General features: G+C 37.7%; 1 long non-coding RNA gene across 1 annotated transcript in view; it reads left to right on the forward strand.

The window, feature by feature from the left end:
* The window catches only part of LOC123594532, a 402,657-nt gene extending 379,644 nt beyond the window's left edge, over nt 1–23,013 (forward strand). Inside the window, exon 3 of the long non-coding RNA XR_006710769.1 lies at nt 22,518–23,013. This is a non-coding gene — a long non-coding RNA (uncharacterized LOC123594532). The remainder of the gene's footprint in view (nt 1–22,517) is intronic.
* The last annotated feature ends 357 nt before the right edge of the window (nt 23,014–23,370 follow it).

Genomic DNA, 23,370 nt, shown 5'->3' on the forward strand with positions numbered 1-23,370 from the left:
TGTCCATATGTACACAGACACTATGTATACTCTAAATGCATCTGGTTTTTATAAACTCTCTCAAAGATTTTCTCTGTTCAGTGAGAACATCATTTTGCCCTGATCACTTTGAATTGTTGATTTCATGTATATATGGAGACCCATTCCATTTCAAATTCAAATTGTCCCTTCTATGCCTAATTTGTTTTTAGTTTGGGGTTTCTCTAGAGATTAGAACCTTTATGTAAAATGAATCATCTTAATATAAGTGATGACAAATGACAAACACCATTATTAGATGAGTAACAACTCTTTTTAACCTACGGAAAATTAAGTTCTCTTATTTGTAACTCAGTTTCCTTATCTGTAAATGGAGTTGGACTAGATGAACTCTAAGATCCCATCTTTCTCTGTTGTTCTTTGCTATTACAGAGGTCTTCCTAGTCCCTAGGCAGTACTTTACGTACAAGTGACATTCTGCTAAGGATGAAGAAGAGGCTGTGGTAGCAGTGACTCAGCTAAGTAAATGCTTGTTACTATATACATGGAAAGACTGTTGGACAGATCTGTTAAAAATTGTTCCAAACAAGCGGAGAAAAGATTCAACAAATGTCGTTGAAGCAACTGGTAGCTATCTAGAAATAAGTGAAACTTGGATCCCTACTTCATATACCACCACATGATAAATTGCAGGTGGATCACATATTTAAATTTATGAAATTAAATAATACAATTACGAGGGAAAAACACGGGGGGACTCTTTCTAAACATAAAGTAGTAAGGCCTTTCTGAGGTTGCTACAAGACCCAGAAGACATAATTTAAAAGCCAAAATTTTAATAACTGATAGTTACCACTAAATAAATCTAAAAACTACACATTAAAGTCAAATGACAATAATAAACTAGGGAAACATTTACAACTCATATCACAATTAAAGTACTAATTCCCTTATTAAATAAAGAAATCCTCAAAATCAATAAGGAAATAAATGATAACCCAACGGAAAATGGTAAAAAATATATGACTAAGCATTGCACAGAAATGAAAATACAAATAGCTATTAAATATGTGAAAGTCTTTCAATCTCATTCTTAATTGAAAATATATGTAAATTAAAACTACAATGAGATAATATGTTTTACTTCAAAGACTGGCAGAGATTAAAAAGTGTTAAGATATATTATACTAGTGAGGGTTTGGCAAAACACCCTTATACACTGTTGGTGGGAGTATAAATTGGTGCAAAGTCTAAGAAGGGCAAGTAGGATATAACCACAAAACTTACAAATATACATTAGTCAAGGTTCTCTAGAGAAATAGAACCAATAGGAGATTATATTGCATAATTATGTGTATATATATATATATATATATATAAAATGGGATTTATTCTGATAAACTGGTTCATGCTATTATGGAGGTTGAGAACTCCCATGATCTGTCATCTGTAAGCTGGAGACCCAGGAAACTAGGAAAGCTGATGGTATAAATCCCAGTCCAAGAGCAGAGTAGTCTTGCAGAGATTGAGAATTCAGCCCTCGATCTTTTGTTCTGTTCAGGCCCTCAATGGATTCGATGATGCCCACCCCACACTGGGGAGGGTGATCAACTTTTTTTAGTTTGCCAATTCAAATGCTAATCTATTCTGTAAACACCCTCACAGACCCACCCAGAAGTAATGTTAACCACATATCTGGGCATCCCTTTGCCCAGCCAAGTTGACATATAAAATTAACCACCACACATGTATTTTTGACTCACCAATTCAATTTCTAAATATTTATCCTGCAGATATGCTCATATGTGAACACAATTAACTATGGAAAAGTATATTTCTAGCAGCACTCTTTGTAATATGTATTCAAAAAGGAAATTATATATTTAAAAGAGAAAGAGAGAAATGTCTGTTAGGAAATTATATCAGGCAAATCTGGAAATGCAGAGAATTAGAATTCTTTCCGTGTTTCTGATCCTCTCTATCCTTTCAGTACTGTCCTCTTCCACAAGGCCCTTCTTCCCACACTCGGGACCATGTCCTTTTTCTATACTTTCCCCTAACAAATAGGTACTTAATTTGTGGCTCATTTATTTAAGACCTTTATAGGTGATCAAGAATCATCTATTTTTCTTACTCTCACTAGGGTGTTAATGGCTGACAATGTGATCTATTACTCTTTCCAAATAAATTTTATATTTAAACATAAGCTTTCAGCCAAAGGTAAGAACCCAAGAATTTTTACATTATGGAGGAGAGAGCAGTGATCTCCCCTTAACACATATCACCTTGAATTTGAGCATCGTAAGGACTGTTACCGGTCATGTGCCTAAAAAATATCTAAAGTCAAAATATTGTGTGGCTAGAGAGGCTTAGTGTTGGTAGAACACAAAGAGAAAGTCCTGGAACCCAACTAACGTGAGTTACTCCTTGGTGAGTCACAAATAGAAACTCTACCAGGTAGAGTTGTTACACAAAGGAAACTTTATTTGCAGCAGATAAGGAGATCTCAAAAAATAATTTCCAAAGCCATGACTCCCCAGGCAAAGGTGAATGGGTTCCTTTTATTTAGGGTTAGGGTGAATATTTAGAAAGGGGAGTCCTGTCATCATGTGTAGAGGTGGGCACACTAGCACCTTAAGAAAACATGCCTATACGTACATTATATGTTATGTAAATGAAGCTTGCATTCCTCCTTAGGTGATTTTAGAGTCACAGTGAGGTTAAGGTGACTATTGGTCGCTCCATAGGTGACTCCATGGTCCATCTGCACAGGCATGAGTTGGGGGGCTAAGCTCAAACTAGTCTGGGTCATCTGGGCTGCCAGAGCTCTTTGTCCAGGCAGTTGTTATTGCTTGAGAGGTAGTTTTGGTTTCCATCGCTGCATGATAGGCAGGCCAGGTCTTTTGCCTGAGTTAAGAGATAAGCTGGAAAGAAGGCCTTAAGGAAAAATGCGGGACAAAGTTTGGGTGAGTACAAACAGGTGAGCAGTAAAAGTGAGCTCTTGGGGTCTAGCTGGTGACAGTACTGCATTGAGGGCAATTTGTATTTTCACCAATGGCAGGGAAAAGTTGCATTTTCTCACGGGACATATGTGAACCCCACAAAAAGTGACCAGTTGTGAACCATACTATAAAGGAGACTACTAAACAAGGCTTCCTGCCAGATGACCTCAGACAGGATGCTGGATGTATCCTGCGGGAAACTGTTAACTTGATCTCCCCAGCTGGAGAATATCAAATATACCCAAGAAAATGTGGTGCCTGGGTGGCTCAGTCAGTTAAGCATCTGACTCTTGATTTCCACTCAGGTCACGATGTCGTGGTTTGTGAATTCAAGCCCCGTGTCGAGTTCTGTGCTGACAGCTCAGAGCCCACTTCGGATTCTCTCTCCCCCTCTCTGTGTCCCTCCCCTGCTAGCTCTCACTCTCTAAAAATAAATAAATAAATAAATAAATAAATAAGCACCCAAGAAAAGAAAGAATTAGCATTTGGGATATTGGCCATACGCGGAGGGCATTAATATCAGATGACATCAGTACTGGTCAAGTAAGTCCTTTCTGGTCCTTTGTGTGTGCTTTCCTCTACACCTCCAACCTTAGAGGAGCAAGAGTCAGTGCAGTGATTTGAGGAAGAGGAAAGAGGAAAAAAGGGAAGGACTACCCACTCTTATCTGTTCCTCCCTTGCTTCTCCAACCATCATCACTCCTCATTTGTTGACTGGCCTTGACAGGTTGGCATCAGCAAGGATTCTATCCTGGGCCTAGCAGTCTTCACATACTATGTGGTTTCCTAGAAACACATCTACTTCCACAGTTTCAAACATGTTTTGTTTATTTTCTAACACTTATTACTCTCTGAATTTCAGTTTGTTTTACATACTTATCATCTGTCCTTCTCTGCTAGGATATAAACTTGATGGCAGGGACTTGGCTGAATCTCCAGGAAAATGCCCAGTGTATAGACATAAGAAGTCACTAAGTGAACGGAACTATGACAAATGGGATGCAGAGGTAAACGAGGCATGACCTTTGCCCTTCAGGAATTCACTACCTAATAAGTGAGAAAGCCACATAAGAACAGATAACTGTCTTATAGTCAGTCAAGTTAATACACAACATGGAATACACAACATGGTTTAGGAAAAGGGGTGACTAATTGCATGGGACAGTCATGTAAGTCTTCAAAGAGAAGTTTCATGTTAGCCATATCTTAGAGGGTAAATAAGAAATTTATCAGGTGGAAAAAGGAGAAAAGGGGAAGAGCAGGAGCAGAGGCATGAAAACATGAAAACAAATGACCCAATCTCATCCTTAAAATAGTTTACAGTAGTTGAAAAGAGGGAAGATAAACTGTGAGGCTTAAGCTCTCCTTCTATAGGAGGTCATAAGATAAGCCAATATATGTCGACCAGGAGCCGGGCTCACTCTAGTTGCAAAATCATGTCGATAACCCTTTTCATTCCTAGGCTGGATCTGTCAGGCTAGTTACCTGTTTCAGTCTGCAACTTTTTAAATGGTTTATTTATTTTAGAGAGAGAGAGAGAGAGAGAGAGAGAGAGAAGGGGAGGGGCAGAGAGAGAGGGAGAAAGAATCCCAGGCAGGCTCCACACCATCAGCGTGGAGCCTAATGTGGGGCTCGATCCCATGCACTGTGAGATCATGACCTAAGCCAAAGTCAGACTTAACAGACTGAGCCACCCAGGAGCCCCTCGGTTTGCAACTTCTAACAAAGAAGTACTTCAGACTAGTCGTAATACATGGACATAGCTGCCACTCCCTGACAGCTGAATCTATGGGATGGGCCCTGGCTGGGCAGCTCATTAAAGAACCCTGCAGGCTCCTGGCAAGCTGTCCTTGAAATTCAAACCACTTATGTGTTTCAGCTTGGGAACAATGCCACTCAGACTCCATTGGTCAACCTAATCAGGCATAGGTGCCCATGCGTGGATGCCTACATGCACGGGTGTGCCCTGCCCTCATGAAAGTCTCAGATAAAAATAGGTTGAATTTGTTAATTCCCTTTTCACATTTGTTTCCTTCCACCATTATCTGTGATTACTTGGGGAGTCCTCCCCTCTTGGCAAGTCCCCATCACATCACATTTCCACGACAACTATCTTTGAAGGAGGAGAATAGGGAAATATGGTGGGTGTTCTGGGACTTGTGGGAAACCCTTTACACATTATATAGTATTAAATCTTGGCCTGTTGTGCTGCTTTCCTGTGCTTCTACAATAATCCCTTTGCTTTTTTTGTTCCTCAGCTTCCTCTTCTAGAAAATGGGAATTAAAGTACGGTTCTCTGCTTTTCCCTCTCCACTGCCTAATACATAGACATGGTATTGTGCTCATTAAGATGCCGTAAAACATTTTAGAGGCTCTGAAACTTATTTGGACACCTCAGAGACAAAAACTTTTAACATGTTACTATTACGGGTTCTATAAAACATTAACCCTTCTTTTAGATTCTCCTTCCTTCCCCAAATAGGCAATCATTTGATCTTTCTATTTAAATATGGTACTCCTCAAATGAATTGAGCCAGATATATTGCATTCTCTTGATACATTTATTCCAGTTCCATTCTGTACTTTAGCTGAAAAAAATGGGTCATTTCCCAGTAGACAATCATAATAAAAATAGTCTATCCTCAAATAATAAGTATGTTCAGATACCAGACAATATTAGTTTTTAAGGAAAACCCAATTGTGGCCTTTATGGGTATAAAGTTTCTGACTTCCTTATATTTTAATGTAGTTATGGCTGTTTAAACTGCCATAGTAAGTATTGTTAATAACACACATAATATTGTTGCTTTGGCATGGGGTAAGTATGAAAATAGATATTATTCTCTAGGCTAAGAGGAAGACATTTAATAAGAAGATATGAGCTGAAAAAACCACAGTAGCTTTACCCCCTGGTGTATGGGGCAGGCTGTTAGTTTATTGGCAAGTATCAGGTGCAATTGGAGCCCTGTTTTTTCATTAGCAACTTAATTTCAGTCACATTCTCCCTATGAATACACAGGATATTATTCATTAATTAGGATGGAATTGTAAAGTTGCCATAGTTATCTAACAAATGTGTTAATTAGGCCCTCTCTAAATTACGGTGATTACGTTTACTTCCTTTGGTGACATGTTCTTGAAATGTAAATGGACTCTGACACCCAGGTTTGGCTCTCTCTGTGAAAAGTGTGCAAGCACAGCTACTTTCCCATTCTGCCCTAGTTCACATGGACACAGCCTCCTTGGGGTAAGGGCTGGCATTTAGTGAAGTTGTAAACTAAAAGGTCTTGTGGCTTAGGGCCAATAAAATACAATGTCAGCCAATGCAACCCTTGTAAATCGCATTCTGAGGCTCCCTATTTCCTATCCAATGAGGGAATATATGCACTAAAGGACCCCTTCCCAGTCATTCAGCAGCAGCACGAGGAGATAGGATGGTTAGGTGAATAAAGAGGCTTATCTTTGATTGAGGACACCTCCTTGTCCATCCCTGCCTCCTTTGCCCCACCCTCTCAAAAAGGTTGCATGACCAAATACTGTCCTTGGCTGCCCATTGAGAGAACTTTTCTCTAGGCCTTCCCTTCCCACTTACTCCACATTCCAGACCATTCCTTCACTTTTCTCCTCTCTTCTTTGTCTCATAGGGCTAATCTGATGGGCAATACCAACTATCCCTCCATATCCACGATCTCCAAAACATATTTCCCTTTTCCTAGGGTCTTCTGTGTCTTAACTCAAATCAGTGACTATAGGTGCCTGTGTTAAGCACAATACAGAACTCGGGAAATTGCCTGATTGTTATATGCAAAGAGTAAGTACTCCTGGGCCCTCTCCTTCATTTTCTCTACCTCCCTGAAGAGGTTCTCTTCTTTTTTCCGGTCTTTGCGTTCTTCAGTTGTAAAATTATGTTCATTAGTTTCAACCAAAAATTGAAAAGCAGTTATCAGGAAACAGCTGGAAGAGTTGTCAGAGACCATCTGGACTAGAAATGGTATAGGTTTCATCCCAAGGGCCAACTTCGTTCTATCGATCCTGGCTGTCTGTGGTGCAGTTAGAGTTCTGAGGCCCTGCCTAGGTTCAGTGGTACAGAATGTCATGATTGATAAAGCATTTTCTACCACTGGTGTGAAAATGGGTTGTGGCAGCCTGTGTCTCAGGTATTTTGTGTATTTTTTCTTTCCATTTTATACCAGAGATATCTCAAAAAGCCTGCCATCTTTCTATGTTGTGAGGCACAAGCATAATTAGAGATGTGAACACTTTGTAGCTGAGAGATGGTACCAACCGATGGATCGTATGTCCTATTTCTTTCTTTCCCTCCAAAATTGTGTTTCCAGGTACTTTGGAATTTATAACAATATACTCCAGTAGGGCAAATGTTACACCTAAGCAGTTTTGGAGATGGCTTGAAACAGCAGCCAAAAGCCCTGGGAATTGCTACCATTACGGTCACTTTTTTTTATGAAGGTAGTGAAGATCTTATAACAAGATGTAACTATGTTCCATGCATGGCAGAACATAGAAAGTTCTCCTTAGCCACTACTGTTGATATTGGTGATAGTATCAGAGTGGCTCCTGTTGTCTACTGGTAGGCAACTTTGGGCCATAGAGAGGAGAGGGTATTTTGCTGTAGAATAAAATAAAATAGAAGGGTTACAATTTGGGGCACAGCCTGGGATATACAGATCCTGGTGTGGAAGAGCTGCCTTGAGAGTTCCAGGCATCAGAGACACGAGGACACAAAGAGGGAAAGTCAGACACCCAATGTCAAAATGTTTTCTCCTCCACAGGTTGTGAGTTTTGAAACAGATAACGCTCTATGTATGATGTGTGTGTGATAGAGGGAGTTGGTTGAAAAAGTAGACAGAGGTCAAAACTAACACAGCTGCTCATCTATATTATCCAGCATTAGCCATGGCTTCTCCCACACTTGCTTGGGCATACGGTCAATCTGGTTCATAATATCTGGCAGCTGTGTTTTTGGAGTACAGACTTCAGGGGTTAGAAGCTTCAAAGGAAGTCACAAGCACGTTAACAATGGTTAGCAGCAGCACTGAGAACATGATTAACCAGAAGGCAGAGTCCCCCAGTTCCGTAAAAAACACAGTCAAGTTTACCTTCTGGGCTATCCTCTAAAGCTAGACAAGCCCGAGTTCATGTTTCTAGGGCAGTGATACCAAAGGCAGCATCACTTACTTGTCCAGATGACGTTTTTTTTTTCCCATTATATAATTAAACTGGGAACGTGCTTTTAAAAATTAAAATTATGATTTAGCTCTAGGGTTCAGAGTGGACTGAATTATTTTCTGCCCTACTTACCCTATACTAGAATGTTGGTTAAGAACATGGGGTTTGGAATCAGGCTTTGGTTTGGAGAACATGCACAACTTATTTAAAATTCTTTGCCTCATTTTCTTCATCTTTTCTTGTGAACCTGGACCATCATGTAACTAATCAGTTGCTGAAACCAGAAACCCATGGTATGTATTCTCTGAGGTTAACATACCAAGACGTTACAGACCATGTGGTTGAAATATTTGTTTTTCACAGTTCTGGAGGCTACAAATCTGAGATCAAGGTGCTGGCAGCTTTGGTTCCTCCTGAGGCCTCTTTCCTTGCCTTCCAAATGATTGCCTTCTGTCTGTGTCCTCACGTGGTTGTCACTCTGTGCACACACATCCCTCTTCTTAGAAGGACGCTAGTCCCTGTTGGATTAGAACCCACCCTTATGACTTCATGTACCCTTAATTACCTCTTCAAAGATCCCATCTGCAAATATAGTCACACTGGGGGTAAGGGCTTCAACCTATGGATTTGGGGAGACATAATTTAGTTCATAACCAAGTAATTATTAACATTTATTCCATGAATTTAATGTATCACCAAGGCCTGTCCTTTATAATGAATTAAATGTACCTGAATCAAATCCACTCCGCATCTGCCACAACCAGTTCATCCAAACTCTCATGGTCACCTTTGGCCTGAATGAATATAATCATCTCCTAAATGGTCTTCCTGCAGCTACTCTCTTCCTCCCCTAATGTATTCTCCATTCAGCCAGAATGATTGCTTTAAAACATGCATTTGAACAGGTCATTCTCCTCTAGAATATTTCACTGGCCTCTTATGGCCTCAAATCCTCAACACACTTGGCACATGATCTGGCCCTTCCCTAACTTTCCGGCCTCCATATACAACAAGCTCAGGCTTATTCTTTCTGCTCCTGCCACACTGGCCTACTTTCAGTTTTCCAAAAGCCCTGTGCCCCCTCCCCTCTACTTTCAGTTTTCCAAAAGCCCCACGCCCCCTCCCCTACAAGCTTTTGCACATGCTATTTCCCACTCTCTCTCCCTTGGGGAAGTCTTCCTCAATCTTTATGACTAGGGCAATCCCCCTAATTATACATTCTTGTAGCCATTTTTAAGACTTTTCACAGTTGCAATTTTAATTTATTTATGAGATTATTTGATTATTATCTGCTTCTCCCACCAGACTGTACGTTCTTTCAAAGAATTGCTGTGAAGATTGAATGAGATAATGAATATAAAATACTTTATTCAGAGCCTGGCACTTAGTAAGTGCTGAATTGATTTTAGCTTTTATCATTATTATTGGAGTAGGGGGGCATTCTCAGCCACTGCATATATTCTATTGGTTGAGCTTCGTTTTCAACTCATTTTCATCACCTGGTTTCTATCTTTTTATGAAAAACTGCCACAGTATCTAGTATGTAGTACCTGGTTAGCTTTCAATGATTGTTTGCTAGTATTATTATTATTACATATTCCGATTCTCTTCTATGTACTGTTCTATCTTTGCCACTTAATGGTACTGTGACCTTGGGCAACTTGCCTAACTTCCCTGATGATAATGAGGCCTACTTTAGCCAGCTGCTATAAAAATTAGCCAAATACATTGACCTAGAGAGAATGGGTGCTGAGCTCTATTATTTTCCTTCCCTCGTGTTCTGTGTGAAAGATTTATGCCTTCCTTTCTTGGAGATCTGCAAAGCAAAAAAAAAAAAAAAAAAATCTTAGAAAATACATTTTATACTCAAGTAAAACAAACCATTGCTTTTACTACAGGAGAGCTGATTTCAGACTCACATTGGGAGTCAACACAATTCTATCTTCCTCAAGTGCCAGGAGAATATTCATTTTCTTCCAATGATGTGGCTAGGAGGAATGTGAGCAGGCACTGCTTCTGCCCCGGTGGAAGCACTCGGGCCCGAATGCATTCACCTCCATTTCCAGCTTGCCTTTGTCTTTTCTATGGCTGACAGCTGGGCCTTCAACACATGCTGCAGATGGGGCCACTCTAAGACAATAATATACCAAACAAATCCAAACTTCCAAAACATCAATTTTGGAGTGATTCTTCCCTTTACATGATTCTGTCTTGACAAAAAGATTAACCATAAGATAACGTTTAATAGCAATCTCTCCCAGTGAATTGAAGTGTTCACTCACAGATCACTGACTGAAAGAGAGGACTTGGGGAGATGGTAGCCAACCGAGAGGAAAGAGCAAAATTACTTAAGTTGCAGCTTTAGGAACTATGTCATGACAGAATGATGTAAATAAAAAGTAAGCAACTCTGCAATTATGAGCACGTGGAGGAATGCGAAATGATTTACAAACCCTCCATTCGTAGACACCTTTTCGGGAGTTGCTGTAGATGCCCTCTTAGAATTAAAGAATGTCAGAGCGGAGCAGAACCACACACAGACGCACAAATACGCACACGTCACAGCGGACTTAGAAATTCACTTAGATTTCACTACCATTTAAGAACGTGCCTGCAACATGGCAAGTGCTGAAACATGGGGTGTGCGTGGCTCGACAGGAGGGGAAACATGGAGTAATTATGGAATCTGTCGGCTCTCAGTAGCATACCTGTTCTCTGACTTCCTCTTCACTAAGCAGCTTGTGATATAGCGTAGTAGTTAAGACTACAGGTGGCCAACATTGGAATCCTTACTTACACCTTGCTTACTAGCTATTGTAAACTCAGGTAAGTTATTTAACTTCGTGATCTCAGTTTTCTCATCTTTAAAATAGGGATACACATAGTATGTGTAGTAAGGTTACAAGGATTAAATCTATGTAAAACACTTAGCACACTACCTGGCACATAGTAGGTACTCAACAATATGAACAATATATATTATTTATTAGTGTTAAATAGTCTGAGTGTTGTTAATATTAAATACCAACTTCCTGAATGTGGCCAGAGTCACTGCACACATTAAAAGCAACGTGTCTATATAAAATGTCTCCAATACTGTGATTCAGTATTAGAGAAGGACATAGTTGCAGTAGAATTTTTTTACTTCTTTGGGAAAGTTCATTTAGCAAATCAAAAGCAAAATGAATGGTAGTTACATAAAGGGAATGTTAAAATGTGGGAAAAGTGTATTCATACTGTCAAACAATGGAATACAAGGCATTATGCAAAAAGTCTGTGGAGGAATGGGAAATGATCTATCTATTGAGAAAGAATATTTAATGATATAAAAAGATAAGAACAATGGGTAATTAAGTAAGACAAAGCAGGCGATAAAATAGTATGCACAGTGTGATCTTTCCCACATGTACATACACAGACTAACACACACATTTAAACAAAATGTGTTTAATTTGGAAGAGATACACAAAGTCATTAGCATAACTATATCTGAATGGGTGGATTATGACTTTAAATTTTTTTTTTAATTTTTTTTAGTTTTAATTTTTTTTTGAGAGAGAGCACACTCACAAGTCTGAGAGGGGCAGAGGGACAGAGAGAGGATCTTAAGCAGGCTCCACAGTCAGCATGGAGCCCCACATGGGGCTTGGTCTAACGACCATGAGATCATGACCTGAGCCGAAATCAAGAGTCCGATGCTTAACCAACCGAGCCACTCAAGAGCCCCAAACTTTAAAAAATTATAATCTGTATTTAAAAAATTTCTCTGCATGGAGGAATCATCTGGTTGTTTCACTCTGTCTCTTCAAGTGTGTGCCAAATTCTCATTGAGGGTGGGAAAGAGAAAAGAATAAACATTAATTAGATGCCTCCTATGTATTAGGCAAATATATATATATACATATGCATATATATATATATATATAACATATACACATATACACACACATATATATACATGCACATGTGGATATCTGTGTATATATATATATATATATATATTTATACACACATATGTATGTAAATTAAATTACATAATAACCTTGCAAATCAAGAACCATTATCCCAATTTTACATATGTCAAGAAGTTAAATGACAGGAACAGGGACTGAGTCTCAGATTTCATATACTAATTTTTAGAGTCTAGCTCCAAATTGGACATGCATTGACAGCTGATGATAGAAATGAGCTAATCCATTTCCAAATGTTCTTTGAAACTTGTAATAATGTAACCTAGCCTATACCTACTCCATATACTTGTAACAATTATAAATTTCACTGAGTGAGATTTTCTTCTATTTTGAAGGATAAGTTTTAAAATTGTAGAATTATGTGAAGCAAATGTAATATGAATGGGAATGATAATAGAGTAGGATTTCAAATTGTTTGACCCCAATCTCTCAGAGTTGAACTTCTACATCTTTCTAGATATGAGTAAAATAAAATATTGTTTCTTAGTGTTTACCCAGTGGATCTTTGTTTCAATTCATGCAACCAGGACGCTTGTGATTGTCAATTTGGCTCAAATATTTGTCAAAATATAAATTCATTTAATCCAACAAATGATCTGCCTGCTATTCTAATGTAAGAAATTGTTTTTTAACTAAATCGATCACAATAAATTCAGTCAACTGGGTGGACATTCGGGCTGTCAGACAGCAAATAAAAAATCCATATCTACTGCCTAGCTTGCACTCCACAAATCTAAACCTACCACCAAGAAAATCATGCCTCTGAAATAGAATTTCCCACAATAAGAGCTCAATCGCGAATTCTCCCAGTAGGCAGCCACTGTAACTACGGTGTGTCTGTGCATCCACATTAGTCTGCTCTGCAGCACAAGGGGCTGACATGCTTCCTGCCCTCACAGAGCCTGCATGCCAACAAAACTTTACTTTTAGCACTTCCTGTTTTTTGTGACCATAGGTTGTGTTGCCACTTCTCTGTGACTCCTTTTCCTTTCCACAACCCTAATACCATTGGACTTAAATATGCACATATCTCATGCATGCATTCCTGTAACTACCATTCTTTCTTCAAAGCCTTCATTGGATTTCCATTGCCTTCCAAGAAAAATCCACATGTCCCTCAACGTGACATTACAAGGCCCTTCATGATCTGCCCTTTATCTATGACTCAAGGCTTATGTGCCCTTCACCAGGTCTGAACAAGGTTCTTACAGTTTCCTAAGTGTGTTTCATCATTTTTGCACATGTGTTTTCCCCTTTTTGGAAAGCCAGGTCTAGCTATAATTTCCTAACTGCTTTCCTTTTTAATTATGAAAAATAAAAACGGATTATAGAGAGTAACACAGAAAATGTCCATGAATCTAAAACCTGTAAAAAAACGTTAAAAAGAAGAGATCCCTTGTGTTTAAGTTCCTTAAGCTGTTCCTCTCACACCACAGGCAGTCACTTATGTAAATTATAGATATATTTTCTCATCCTCCACTTTATACACACATTGCGTACATTTGTGTCCATGAAACTAGCTATAGAATTCTTTTGTATGATTTAAAATTTATAAAAGTAGTATAATTTGCATATATAACTTTGCGACTAACCTTTTTTCAGTAAACAAGTTTTTTATTTCAATTTCAATTTATAGGCTAATTGGATGTAATTACCCAATATATTATGATTCATCTAATCCCTTATTGATGGACATTTTAGTTTTTTTCCAATTTCTGTTTGTTACAAACAGTGCCATATTAAGCATCCTTGTACACATCTCCTTGTATACATTTACAAGACACTTTCTAGGGCATCTAGAAGTAAAAATGCACATTTTCAATTTTACTCAAATTTAACTTTATTCCATTTGTTTCCCAAGCAATTATAACAATTTACATTCCTACCAGTGTGTCTAAATGTTCTTTTTTCCCTCAACTTTTTCTCACATTTGATGTTACTGGGCAGATCTTTTAATTTTAAACAATATTCAACATTATTAATATATAACTAGCCCTTCACATTGACGGGAATTTGGTAGGTTGTAGGGAGCTTCTTGCCTCTTATGAATAAAGCTGCTATGAAGATTCATGCATAAGTCTTTGTGTAGACGTGTTTTCTTTTATCATAAGCAAATACCTAGAAGTAGAATTGTTGGGTCAACTCCATGTCCAGAAATATGGAATAGGTATACTTTCCCCTATTTTTCCCACCAAGCACAACTAAAAACTTTGGACATTAATTATATATAAAACAAGCTTAAGAAGACAGAAGAACAAAAACTAGCTACTTATCTCAGGTCACAAGGAATAACATAGTGGTAAGTTCCCTAGATTTTCTTTTTGCTTCATATATCCTGAATTGGAGCTAAAGAAACTGGCAATATGTTAACACCAGCAGGTACAAATTAAAAAAATATCTCCCCTCTCCACCAAAAGCCTGCTTTCTCTAAACAAAGGACTAGGAAAGGAACAACCTAGATGGAAAATTATTAGACAATAGCCACTCTAATCCAGCCAGTACCACACAGAACACTGTGGCCCCACCTCTACTGACATCAGCAAAATTTGAGTGGGAAGCCTAGATTTTTACCTTTGCTGGGATGTAATAAGGTGCCCAAACACCCCTGTTGGAGTGATATCAAAGAAGGTCAACTAGAGAGCCTAGACTTTCATCCCCCATGGTATCAGTAGAAACCAAGGGAGACCCCACACCCTTGAGTGTCAACAGAAACCACGTGGGGGAATCTAGATTTATACCTTCTTCTGACCATAATAAGGTGGTACCCACCTGTCCCATGACAGAGCACTGTAAAAAAAAAAGTAAAATAAGTAAAGAAAAATTAAAGAATGTTAGTCTCAAAACATAATACCCAAACTATCCAGATTTCAATAAAAAGTCACCCATAATAAAAAGAACTGGGAATACTGAGATAAGTGAAAAAAGATCATTAATAGATACAAATATTGAAATGACAGAAATGTTAGAATTATCTGACAAAGATTCTAAGGCAGTCCTAATAAAAATGCTTCATCAAACAATTATGAATTTGTTTGAAACAGATGAAAGATGAAGACTTTTAGTAAAGAAAGTATCAGTAAAAAAAATACAAAATATAAAGACGAACCTAATGAAAATTTTAGAACTAAAAAATACAATAATTGAAATAAAAATCTCAGTAGAAGAAGAAAATCTTAAGGATCTAGGGCTAGGCAAAAAGTTCTTAGATTTTTCACCTAAAGCATAATTCGTTAAAGGAAAAATGGATAAATTGGGTTTTATAAAAATTTAAAACTTTTGCCCTGTGAAAGACCCTGTTAACAGGATGAAAATATAAGCCACAAATGTGGAGAGTATATTATCAAACCACATATCAGATAAAGGACTAGTATCCAAAATATATAAAGAACACTCAAAAGTCAACAATAAAAAAAAGCAAACAATACAATTAGAAAATGGGGAAAAGACATACATGGACATTTCACCACAGAGGATGGATAGACACAGGACAAATAAGCACATGGAAAGATGTTCAGGATCATTAGCCAACAGGGAAATGGAAATTAAAGCTACAAGAAGATCACAACATGCATATACAGAATACACACAATAAAAAATAGTTACAACACAAAATACTGGCAAGGGTATAGAAAAACTGGATTCATTTCCAGTGGAAACATAGAATGGCACAGTCACTCTAGAAAAAAACTTTCAGTTTCTGAAAAAACAAAATACACAACTAACATACAACCCATGAATTTCACTCCTGGACATTTATCCCAGAGAAAGGAAGACTTATGTTTATGCAGAAACTTGCACACAGATGCTTATAGCATCTTTATTCATAATAGCCTCAAACTGAAAATAACCTAGATGACATCCAGTTGGTGAATGGTTAAACAAACTGTGTACATTCAGAATACTGCTCTATGGTAAAAATGAATAAACTATTGACACACACAACAACCTGGATTATTCTCTTTTTTCCTGATTCCCAATTTGAAAGGGAATATTCTTTTTTATTGAAGTATCATTAACATGTAATATCCTATTAGTTTCAGGCGTATATCATAGTGATTCAGTATTTTTATATATTATGAAGTGATCTCTATTGTTAGTCTAGCTACTGTCCCCATACAAAGTTATTACAGTATTATTGACTATATTCCCTATGCTGTACATTGTATCGCCATGACTTACTTATTTTATAACTGGAAGTCTGTACTTCTTAATCCCCTTCATCTATTTCGCCTTCATCCCCCCACCACTGGTAACCATCAGTTTGTTTTGTGTATCCGTGAGTCTGTTTCTGTTTTGTTTTGTTTGTTTTGTTTTTTAGATTTCACAAAGAAATGAAACCATACAGTATTTGCCTTTCTGTGATTCATTGTACTTAGCATAATACCCTTTAGATCCATCCATATTGTTGCAAATGACAAGATTCCATTCTTTTTATAGCTGAGTAATATTCCGTTGTGTGTATATATATATATATATATATATATATCATGTCTTCTTTATCCTTGCATCTATTGATTGACACTTAGGTTGCTTTCATATCTTGGCTATTGTAGATAATGCTGCAATGAACGTAGTGGTGCATATATCTTCTTTAATTGGTGTTTTTTATTTTCTTCAGATAAATACCCAGAAGTAGAATTGCTGGACTGTATGGTGGTTCTATTTTTAATTTTTGAGGAATCTCCATACTGTTTTACATAATGGCTGCACCAGTTGACATTCCCAGCAACAGTGCATAAGGATTCCCCTCCTCCCACATCATCGCCAACACTGTTGGTTTTTTTTTTTCATTTTGATAAAAGTCAATCTGACAGTTGTGAGGTGATATCTCATTGCGGTTTTGATTTGCATTTCCTTCATGGCTAGTGATGTTGAGCATCATTTTGTGTGCCTATTGGCCATCTGTGTGTCTTATTTGTAAAAATGTCTATTCACACCTGGATTACTCTTAAGAGAGTAATGTGGGGGATGGGAGAGATCATAAAAAGCTATATTGCATATGATTTAATTTATATAACATTCTTCATATGACAAAATTATAGAAATGAAAAATATATTAGTGGTTGCCATGGGTAAAAGACAGGTGAATGTGTGCATGCCCAAAGCTGCACCTTCTGAGAAACCACATCAAAGGCTTCACATTGCTGGGGAATTAGACTTTACTCAAATATCCAAGTAACTAAGCAAAGAATAAAGCAACAGCAAACACAAGCCTCCAAAAGTAAGGAGAAAAAAATCATCAGCCAGAGTTGCTAGATATATTGCCTAAAATATTCAGATTTCCACAAAAAATTACAACACACGTGAAGAAATTTTATATGAGGCCCACTTTATAATCAAAATGGGCTCACCATTTTTGCAAGGATCAGCTTCCCGAGACTAAATGAATTTCCAAAAACATGTAATTATACAACAAACAAACAAAAACTTGCTCTACTGGGATTGGGAAAAGCTATTAAGAGAGTCTAGTAGCTTCAGGTGCAAGTAAATTAATATGCCAACAACAAGTCCATCTTCTGATGGCAAGTATTAAGATTTTTTACTTTAGGGGCACCTGGGTTAAGGGTCGGTTAAGGGTCCAACTTCAGCTCAGGTCATGATCTCACGTTTCATGGGTTCAAGCCCCGCATCGGGCTCTGTGCTGACAGCTCAGAGCCTACAGAGCCTGGAGCCTGCTTCGGATTCTGTGTCTCCCTCTCTCTCTGCCCTTCCCCGGCTCATGCTCTGTCTCTCTCTCTCTCTCCCTCTCTCAAAAATAAACATTAAATTTAAAAAAAAAAAAACATTTTTTACTTTAGGTCAGTGCTTCCCAAACTTTGCTACACATTGGAATCACCTAGCTTCTACCTCAGGCTATTCTGAGGTATTCTAATTAATTAAATTAATTAATTTGGGATACAACTTGGGCATCACGAATTTTAAAAGCTCCCCCTATGATTCTCATGGGAAACAAAATTTGGGAACCACTGTTTTATGTTGCTATTATTATTTAGAATAATAGTAATACATATTTTTTTGTGTGCATCTATTTCTGGCTGAGAATACAGAACTCTTTATGTTATGCTTAGAATTATAAAGCCTATCTTATAGGCAAAATGAGCTCAGAGTAGTTAATGACTTTCCCAAAGTCACATACCTAGGAAATACCAGATTCAGGATTCAAAATCAAGTATATTTAATTTGATAATGCACTATGCATAATGCACTATATTGAGGTAGTAACAGTGCAGTAACCATATTATTGAAAACTTGTATGGATATCATATCTTGGTATATTGAATGATATTTTAAATGCATCAGGGAGCTTGTTATTTATAACAGCCCTGTAGTGAATACATGTTCATCTTCTATATTACTTTTGGGAACATGGCTTAGCAAGAATAGCTCTTGTAAAGGAGACTTGGATTTAATAGACAGTAAGCTCAGAATGATTCAGTAAATGTGATACAAACACCGAAACAAGTAAAGTGGTTATTCTTAGGTTGTGTTACTAAAAGTATAATATCTAGACTGGGGGAGGTGACTAATTGGGCCGTGCTGTGATCAGAACATGCTCAAGTATTATCTACGGTTTCTGGGCTTTGCCATTCTTTTTTATTATTACAATAAAGTATTATAAGCTTATTTTGTCATTCTTTTTTATTATTACAATAAAGTATTATAAGCTTACAATACCATATCTAAAATACTTACAGCCAGATATGTTTCAAAAACTCAAAAGTTTTCAGGATTTAAAAAGATAATACAGTGCTATATGCTGTATATGATTTAGCATGCCCAGTAGGGTCTGGAATAGCACCCCCAAATCAAACACATTAATATTTTTGGAAAAAAATCAATGAATATACATACAATATTGCAATAACGAAGATTATAAACAGCTCTACATCAGTTCAGGTTTTCTGAATAATTACCAAGTTATTCAGATTAAGTGAAGCTTAATGGCCAAATGATATGAAAAAACTTTTCTCTCTCAGAGTTTTTTGGGCTTCTGAATTACATATAAGGCATCGTGGAAGTGTATATGCCCTTAATAATAAAGATTCAAACAATCCAGAAGAGCACAAAAGGAGAAAAGAGCTCTCCCTCTTCATCCCTCGTCTCAGTCTCAGAGCAGTCAACTACTCTTCATTATTTCTCTTTAGAAGTTTCCTGCTGGTTGTAACCACAGCACAAAACATGTACTTATACATCTTCTGGATTTATAAACTTTTAAAATAACATAGTAGCTTCCTGCCAATAAAGAGTGAGTTCATTCTCCTCTCCCACTTCTTCCCTAATCATCCCCCCAAACCCTGCTATTCACATTTTTATTTTTAGAGATAACTGTGTCTACTGTACTTAAATTTATTTTCTTAACCTTTACAGTTTGGGTGGTACCTTTACCTTCCACTTTATATAGAATGGAATACCAGGCCCTGTGCTTTCAAAAGGGAATAACCACAAGTATCAGAGAGACATAAACCAATGCCATATAAGAAACATAAAGTCTAAAGAAGATGTGACCCAAGAAAAAGATGGAAGTTGTCATCAAATTGTTGAAGGGCCATCATGAAGATGAGAGAACAGTGTGTTCTGCGTATCGTCAAGAGGGTAGAACTAGAAATAACAGAGAGAATCTACAGATTTTGGATCAGTATGAGCAAAATTTTATAAGAATAAGCAAGGGCAATCCAGAGAAGGTATAGACAACTTCATTAAGTAATGAGTGCCTTATCACTAAAGGTATTTACACAAGAGCTTGGTAACCTCTTGGCTGGGAAGTTATAGAGGGATCAAAACATCCATTGGGCAAAATGGACTAGGTAACATTTAAGACTCCTGCTCTGGGAGTCTATGATGCAGTGACTAATCAGTGTCTAGGGTCTCTTACAATTTAAAATATCTCCAATCCCGTTAGTCTCAATAGCATTATGGTTAAACTCATTAGCCAATTTTCCAGAAAGTTAACGACCTGCCATATATTGAATCAGAGCCCTAAACTTTTCTTTCAGGGAGTCTCCAGATTCTTCCTGACATGATTTTTGCCAAGACACAATTACTTCTTTGGAGACACCAAAGGAATCAAAAAAATGTTTGTAGTCATTTCTCTTATAAGCCATAGTCAGGAGACTGGAAAAGAGAGAAAGAAAGAGGAAAGAAAGAGAACCAAGGTGGGGCGAGAGTGATTATGTCTGAGGGCTGGAGGTTTGGATGTGAAGGAGCAGGAAGGTAAATTTTTAAGACCTCTAGAGCATCCTAGGAGTTCTTATTTATCCAATGTTTGCCTGGTGGGAGAAAAAACATGTTCCAAATTTAAAGCCCAGGCCTCCAATTTATTATTTTTCATTCTTGATGAGAAGACAGCTATTCACAGGAGAAACACTGCTGCAGGTGAGTGTGCAGGGAATCTCTCTAACGCTCAACCTTGAAAACTACAGAGGTGGATGGAGATGGTTCAGGAACACGTGCTAATAAAGGGAAGTTAAAAGGGGGTGAGAGATCTTCATATTTGCTGCCTAACCAGCTTCATTAATGAATTCTTTTCTTTCTTATTTTATTTTTATTTTTATTCAAAGCTTTAAAAGGGGGCACCTGGGTGGCTCAGTCAGTTAAGCATCTGTCTTCAGCTCAGGTCATGATCTTGCAGTTCATGGGTTCGAGCCCCCGCGTGGAGCTCTGTGCTGACAGCTCGGAGCCTGGAGCCTGCTTCCGATTCTGTGTCTCCCTCTCTCTCTCTCTGTCCCTCCCCCGCTTATACTCTGTCTCTCTCTCAAAAATAAATAAGCATTTTTTAAAAAGCTTTAAACAAAGTCTAATTAAGCCTGAAATCTCAATGAAATAGCAAATAGTGTTTTTCCTCTTTTTTTTTTCTTGCAGGCATATCTATGGTAACTTTCAAGAGAAAATATTGTTTTGCATATTCCTACCTTATCTCCTCAGTATTTGATATTATGGAATCACAGGAAGTAATGCCTACCACTGAATGACTGACTCACCCATGTGTGCACTCATGCAAAGCCTCCTAATTTGTCATGAATACAAATGTATGCACACCTTCAAATTCATGAGTGAAAATTAAATATGTACAGTGAAAATTTTTTAAGGTATTTGAATAATTCCAATGAAATAGTATTATTTTCAGCAGAATAGCAGAGAATCCAAAGCAATTTTTCTACTTTTTTGTATTTTCCCCTGAGTCACCAGAATGTTTTATTTAAATGGTGACATTAAATTAAGTCCCCCACCACCCTAACTCCCTCCCACATACATATACATGTGCATGTGCATGCGCGTGCACACACACACACATACACACACCACACATACTTCTGCTCATATTCAGAACATTTCTTCACTCACAGATTTGGAGCCAAGGAGCAAATGTACAATACATCTATTTCTTTTTTGGAAGCAGGGGTGGTTATAAATTGGTTGGAGTAGGCCTAGAGAAATATATCTAAGTTGACCAAGAAGGAGCCTATTCACCAAGGCTGGTTAATAAGGTGAACCCTCTAATCTAGAAAAACAAGGACTGAGAGAGTGAAGTGGTAGATAGTCCTATATTCATTAAAGGAGATAGGGAGAATGACCTTGACTGTCAAACTCCACAATATGGAATTAGAGGAGATGCACAAACATAAATAAGAAATTGGAGAAGGCTAAGACCGTTACCAAGGAAAGGAATTTTGTATTACATAACAGTGGGAGGGTACATTAATAGGATTTCCTACCTTAAGAGTCTGTATCACCCTGAGTTTCAAAACTTATTTCGGTTATGCCTTACATAAGTCACAATGATGTGTAAGCCACTCACATGAGGTATAAGTTAAGATTTCATGGAACATAATCATCTTTGAAAATGCTCACCTTTCAAGGTAGCTCTTCCATTTTTCTGTGTTGTTCTTCATGAACCAAAGTCATAAGATACTTTAAAGATATATGGTGGGTAATATTAATGAAATATTAGCCAGTTACTTATACACTAAGATCTTGGGATGCCCTGTGTCATGTAAGTGTTCCCAAATGCCCTGTGCAGGGTGTGTTAGGGGAATGAGGCAGTCAAGAGGCCTTGTATCAAATAAATATGACTAACATCAGGACAAACTTGATCTACATTTGGGGGAAACTGGATGAAAAGTACATGTGACCTCTCTGTACATTTTTTTTTGCAAATTCCTACAAATCTATAAATATTTCAAAGTAGAAACTTAAAAAAAATCCATGGTGAGCAAATGTGAGCGAACCTGAAGAAACCTATAGGATTTGGGAAATGAGAAAGAAGGAAAATCCTAACCTAGACGGTGACAGAATTTACAAATCGACCACACTGGGACTGTTTTCAATCTCTGCACAGTAGTCTCCCACTTATCCTTGGTTTTGCTTTATACTGTTTCAGTTACCGGCTGTCAACCACAGTCTGGAAGCAGATGATCCTCCTACTGACATATGGTCGGAAAGTCGATAGTACCCGAAAACTACATCATCCTGCTTACATCATTCACCTCACTTCACCTCATCAGGTAGGCATTTTATTATTTCACATCATCCCAAGAAGAAAGGTGAGTGCAGTACAATAAGATTTTGAGAGAAAGAGACCACATTCACATAACTTTTATTACAGTATATTGTTATAATTATTCTATCCATTACTAGTTATTGTTCTTAATCTTTTACTGTGCCTAATTTATAAATTAAACTTCATCCAAGGTATGTATGTGTAAGGAAAAAACAGTATAATAGGGTTCGGTCCTACCCACAGTATCAGGCATCCCACTGGGGGTCTCAGAATGTATCCCCTGTGGGTAAGAGGGAAGTACTGTACATGATCCAGAAAATGAATGGCATAATAGGGTTTTTTTTTTCCAATTCTTAGCTCAAGAAGTAAGTAAGTGTGGTAGGGGACTTCTGATAATCACAGAGATTATTTATAGATACTGACTATTATCTAAACTTCTGCTTACTTATAAGACAGGATGGGAACACCTGGGTGGCTCAGTGGGTTAAGCGTTTGACTCTTGATTTCAGCTCAGGTCATGTTCTCATAGCTGGGAGACTGAGCCTTGCCTCGGGCTGCACGCTGGGCATGGAACCTGCTTAAGATTCTCTCTCTCTCTCTCTCTCTCTCTCTCTCTCCCCCCTTCTGCCCTTCCCCTACTCGTGTATGCATGTGTGCACACACGTGCACACACACTCTCTCTCAAAAAACAAAAAAACAAAAAAAAAAAAAAGAAGAAGAAGATAGAAATCTG

This window comes from Leopardus geoffroyi, chromosome X (assembly GCF_018350155.1).
Source record: "Leopardus geoffroyi isolate Oge1 chromosome X, O.geoffroyi_Oge1_pat1.0, whole genome shotgun sequence".
Taxonomy (NCBI): Eukaryota; Metazoa; Chordata; class Mammalia; order Carnivora; family Felidae; genus Leopardus; species Leopardus geoffroyi.